We start from the raw sequence: 6,000 nt of genomic DNA, 5'->3' as shown, positions 1-6,000 counted from the left end.
AATACAATATTTTCTGGGGTGGCCAGTGGGGTGGCCAGCTTTTTGTTCAGGGGGCACTGGCCACCCCTGGCCACCCCTTGGGGGCGTCCTTGTTTAGCTTACCTGCAACACACAAACACAAGCACATGAACATGTGGCTGCACACTGCAGACTACTGGGGCTTATTGAATGACACTCCCACATTTTTCAGCCTGAAGGACCCCTAAGCTCCCCAAGGTGCCTGTGTGAATTTATTCACTCTTTTAATTTACCTCCCAGAAAACTACTGCTATTACTTTGAGTGTACATATTGTCTACTAGATCTAAATAAATAAAATAAAAAATAAAATTTAACACACCCTGAAGATGAACAATTTAACAAAAACACATTTTTAGAACCAAGAGGGGGAAGTGAATGCTAAATGTTCACAGTCCACCACTCGTCTCAATATGCCCAACATGTCTGTGGGTCCCCAGATATGTCACTGTCCACAATTTCTATTCAAGTTATGTCTGACTGCATTTAAAGAGCAAGTTAGAACATCAGCCTCATCAAGTCTAGTTTGAAGGTACTTGTGGAGCCGAAGCATCCGTCCAGTTTGAGACGACCTCTGCAATTCCTCCATTTAGGAAAGTTTGTTTGTGCAGCACATTTCATGTACAACACAATTCAAAGTGCTTTCAACAAAACATTAAAACCATACAGCGAGGGTACTGGATGAGTATTCAGCACTATAACACTATGTGCTTAGTGTGTGTGAGAAAGAGAAAGTATGATTGTGTGTGTGTGTGTGTATGTGTGTGTGTGTGTGTGTGTGTGTTAACTAAATAGTTCTAACTTGAGTATGTGATGCTTTGTGTTTTGTTGTGGAAACACTTTGTGTTACTTGATGCATGAAAAGTGCTTTAGAAATAAAATGGGATTATTTTTTCTACACACAACTCCCACCTGAACACACACGTATGTGATGATGTGATCAGACCACCTGTTGGTTCAGAGCGTACAGGTGGAACATCTCCATCATCATTGTTTGGCTCTGAACTGGTTTACAGGTGATTGTGTGGTTTTCATGGTAAAGTCGGGCTTTTGTGAACGTAGTTTGAATTTGTTGGGTTTGTGTTTGTGAGAAAAGGGTGGAGTTTCAGGGAATGTTGGTAAAAACTGTAACTCAGTTTCCCTCTTCATCCTCTGAACACACTCACATAGAAGGATGTTTTCCACATTTCCCAGTCAGCTGATCCATCATCCAGAAGAAGAGGCAGGAGAACATGGCTGCCTGAACCGAACCACACATCCACCAGATGTGGCCCCAATCTGCTGATTACATCACTTCCTGCTGGAACTGATCCAGAAGGAAGAAGTGGTGGAGTAGAGCCAATGTGGCTGTACAGGTGTCTGGATCAAACTGTGATCCCTCCTCCCCACACTATTTTCATATGAGACGAGTTAAATGATGATGGAAATTAAAAACAGCTGGGACTGACAGGAGTAAGAACCAGACAGGTGATGTGTAGATTTCCAGATAAAAACAAGACTGATGAGAAAAATCTGACACTTTAGGATTAAAATGACTAAAATGTTTCTGTAAGACTGGAAACTGTAAAGAGGAGGAGGAAGATCTGATGTTACTCCTCCTACCTGCCCTCCTTCCTACCTGTAACTCCTCCTACCTGTCCTCCTCCTACCTGTCCTCCTCCTACCTGTCCTCCCTCCTACTTGTCCTCCTCCTACCTGTCCTCCTACCTGTCCTCCCTCCATCACAGGTAGAAATGTGAGTCATTCCAGGAAGCAGCTCACCTGTGTATCAGTGGAGATTCTTCTTCTTCTTCTTCTCTGAACAAACTGTAAGTGTGAACTTTCCTCTTTGTTTCTGGAATGTTTGGAGAACGTGTTCACTTCTGATTTCAGCTCCAACTTTGATCTCTGCTGTTTGAAGACAAATCTACATGATGATCAGATCATTATTTCTCTGAGGATCAAACTGTGGTTTTGTTGATGTGTAATGAGGCGGGAATGTGGCTCTACAGAACAACTTGAACTCTGACTTTCTCTTCGTGTTCACAGTAAAAACAGTCAGGCAGGTTTTTCAGGTTTTAAGTTCTGTGTTGCAACATTATTTCCTGGATCATTATCCACCTCCACTTTGTTTCACATAAACAGCTCCAGTTACAACAACGTTGGGACTCTGTGTAAAAGTGTGGAAAACCAGAATTCACTGATTTATAAACCTCATCAGGTCATATTTTATTTGCAGTAGAAAATAAACAACATGTCAGATGATGAACCTGAGACATTTTACCATGTGATGGAAAATATAAGCTGATAGTGAACCTGATGCAGCAACACGTCTGGAAAAAGTAGTTCCAGGGTGATGTTCAGCACGGTGTAAAAAGTAGTTTCAGGGTGATGTTCAGCATGGTGTAAAAAGTAGTTCCAGGGTGATGTTCAGCATGGTATAAAAAGTAGTTCCAGGGTGATGTTCAGCACGGTGTAAATAGTAGTTCCAGGGTTATATTCAGCATGGTGTAAAAAGTAGTTCCAGGGTGATGTTCGGCATTGTGTAAAAAGTAGTTCCAGGGTGATGTTCAGCATGGTATAAAAAGTAGTTCTAGGGTGATGTTCAGCATGGTGTAAAAAGTAGTTCCAGGGTGATGTTCAGCACGGAGTAAAAAGTAGTTCCAGGGTGATGTTCAGCATGGTGTAAAAAGTAGTTCCAGGGTGATGTTCAGCATGGTGTAAAAAGTAGTTCCAGGGTGATGTTCGGCATTGTGTAAAAAGTAGTTCCAGGGTGATGTTCAGCATGGTATAAAAAGTAGTTCTAGGGTGATGTTCGGCATGGTGTAAAAAGTAGTTCTAGGGTGATGTTCGGCATGGTGTAAAAAGTAGTTCCAGGGTGATGTTCGGCATTGTGTAAAAAGTAGTTCCAGGGTGATGTTCAGCATGGTATAAAAAGTAGTTCTAGGGTGATGTTCGGCATTGTGTAAAAAGTAGTTCCAGGGTGACGTTCGGCATTGTGTAAAAAGTAGTTCCAGGGTGATGTTCAGCATGGTATAAAAAGTAGTTCTAGGGTGATGTTCAGCATGGTGTAAAAAGTAGTTCCAGGGTGATGTTCAGCACGGTGTAAAAAGTAGTTCCAGGGTGATGTTCAGCATGGTGTAAAAAGTAGTTCCAGGGTGATGTTCAGCATGGTGTAAAAAGTAGTTCCAGGGTGATGTTCGGCATTGTGTAAAAAGTAGTTCCAGGGTGATGTTCAGCATGGTGTAAAAAGTAGTTCTAGGGTGATGTTCGGCATGGTGTAAAAAGTAGTTCTAGGGTGATGTTCGGCATGGTGTAAAAAGTAGTTCTAGGGTGATGTTCGGCATGGTGTAAAAAGTAGTTCCAGGGTGATGTTCGGCATTGTGTAAAAAGTAGTTCCAGGGTGATGTTCAGCATGGTATAAAAAGTAGTTCTAGGGTGATGTTCGGCATTGTGTAAAAAGTAGTTCCAGGGTGACGTTCGGCATTGTGTAAAAAGTAGTTCCAGGGTGACGTTTGGCATTGTGTAAAAAGTAGTTCCAGGGTGATGTTCAGCACGCTGTCCACTGATAACAAGCTGGATGCACCCTCTCCTCTTTACTCTGCAGCTCATTTAGAGCTGCCAGAATCAGTCCATTTATCTGCTGATCAGCAGAAAATCTACTGACTACTCACACATGTGGGTAAACTAAATATCTGAAAGGCTTTTTACCTAAATGCTGTTCATCACAAAACATCAGCTTCATCTCTGGAATTTATTCCAACATTTTACAAACAAAACGTCAGTTTTCTAAAAAATGATCAACATGTTGGTCAGAAATGAAAAGAGATGTTTGGTGGAGCTTTAATTTAAATCCATGTTGAATCTGCTGAGTAAGAACAGACGAGTGGTTGTAACTGGGGAGTAAAACTGATAGACGTCCAGCAGCTGAAGGCAGCTTCCTCTTCCTCACTGCTGTCTGACTGCATCCATCTGACTCTGATATGAAGCAGAAACTCAGAGCCAATCAGAGGAGGAGCAGCAGATGATGGAAAGGAGGATTTCAGTTGATGTTCAGATGAATGATGTGTGTTTCCTCTGCAGGTGAAGGTAGAAAGTGTGTGTGAGCTGATGTGAATCCAGCATCATGGATCAGGACAGAGAGGAGGGAGTCCCTCCCTCTAAAACCACTCAGAGGTGAGATGTCCATCTCTAACTGTCCATGACTCTTCTCCATGTCAGAGATCACAACTCACATCACCAAACATCTGGATTCACAGGAACCAACCTGGACCTGGACCTGGACCTGGACCTGGACCCGGACCAGAACCCAGCTGTTTGTCCTTTAAGAGCGACGAGTCGATTAACTTTTTCTTTGATTTTAAATCAGAGCCACAGAGGTGAGCTGTGTGAAATTGTTGCATCAGTTTAGTTTTATTCTAACTTGTGTTTCAACTCAATAATAATAATAATAATAATAATAATAATAATAACAATAACAATAACAATAACAATAATAATAATAATAACAATAACAATAACAATAATAATAATAATAATAAAGGATATCTTCAGTATTTAAGGTGAAATATCCAGATGAAGCTCTAATAATAAACATGTGAGTTTTATTAAATATTTCTTGTGAGCTGAGAATAATCAGGAGGATTCTGTCTCAGTGCAGGAAACATAGAATCTCCATAATTCAACTTTCTCATCTGTGGAACGTAGAAGCAGACGAGAGTTTTTCCTCCTCTGGAAAAAGGAAACAGATTCTGGACGTTTTCCAGAAGTTCAGGAGATTCTCTGAACCTCAGTTACTAAGTGACCTGCAGTCAGTTTGGCTCCTCACAAACACACCAAACTTTTTCTTAGTGGAAAACTCCAACATCAAACACATTTATACTGGGAGCTGCCCAGTCTAACCAGTCTCATCCAAGCACACACTGGCTGTGGCTGCCTTGCTCCAGGGCACCTCAGCACAGAGCTTCATGAAGGTGTTGGTGAGAGCTTCCTAAAAGCTGAAAGCAGCTTCTCCATGTGACAGAATGTGATGTGATTCTTCCTGATTCCTCCACAGAGTGGACCAGCAGAGCTCAGAGCTTCCCAGTGGTCAGTCTGCCCAGCAGCATCAAACACAGCTGGACTCCATATTTATGGTCTGTACATGTACAACAACTACTTTTCCATCTCTTCTGTCCACATCATCTCCATGCTGACCTTTGTAGACCAGTGGATTGTCAGTGTGTCCAACATGGATCTGATGTTTGGCTCCATGATTTTAGTCTGATTGTGTCCTTCATATCGTTTCTCTTCCAGCTGCTGGAGGACAACATGATCACTTTCATGAAGAAGGAGCTGAAGAAGATCCAGAAGCTTCTGAGTCCAGATTACCCAGAATGCTCAGTGTTGGAGGGTGAGGATGAGGAGCAGAGGAAGAGCAGCAGAGAGGCGTTAGTGAAGATCACAGTGGACTTCCTGAGGAGGATGAAGCAGGAGGAGCTGGCTGAGCGTCTGCAGAGCAGTAAGAGGATTTCTCTAAAGATTGAAGCTGCTGGATAAATGACACATTTACTGATGTCTCAACACATGAACATCACATATTCACATCCTCATTCCTCAGAGGCTTCAAATCTTTACTGACTCTTCTTATTTCTTCTTTTCTTTCAGAACTTCTGGCTGCAGTTTGTCAACGTAAACTAAAATGTGGTCTGAAGAAGAAGTTCCAGTGTGTGTTTGAGGGGATTGCTAAAGCAGGAAACCCAACCCTTCTGAACCAGATCTACACAGAGCTCTACATCACAGAGGGAGGGACTGCAGAGGTCAATGATGAACATGAGGTCAGACAGATTGAAACAGCATCCAGGAAACCAGACAGACCAGAAACAACCATCAGACAAGAAGACATCTTTAAACTCCCACCTGGAAGAGATGAACCAATCAGAACAGTGATGACAAAGGGAGTGGCTGGCATTGGGAAAACTGTCTTAACACAGAAGTTCACTCTGGACTGGGCTGAAGACAAAGCC

Source organism: Melanotaenia boesemani, chromosome 2 (genome assembly GCF_017639745.1).
Source record: "Melanotaenia boesemani isolate fMelBoe1 chromosome 2, fMelBoe1.pri, whole genome shotgun sequence".
Classification (NCBI taxonomy): domain Eukaryota; kingdom Metazoa; phylum Chordata; class Actinopteri; order Atheriniformes; family Melanotaeniidae; genus Melanotaenia; species Melanotaenia boesemani.
The sequence above is the reverse complement of the archived record's forward strand: the minus strand, read 5'-3'. Positions refer to the sequence as shown.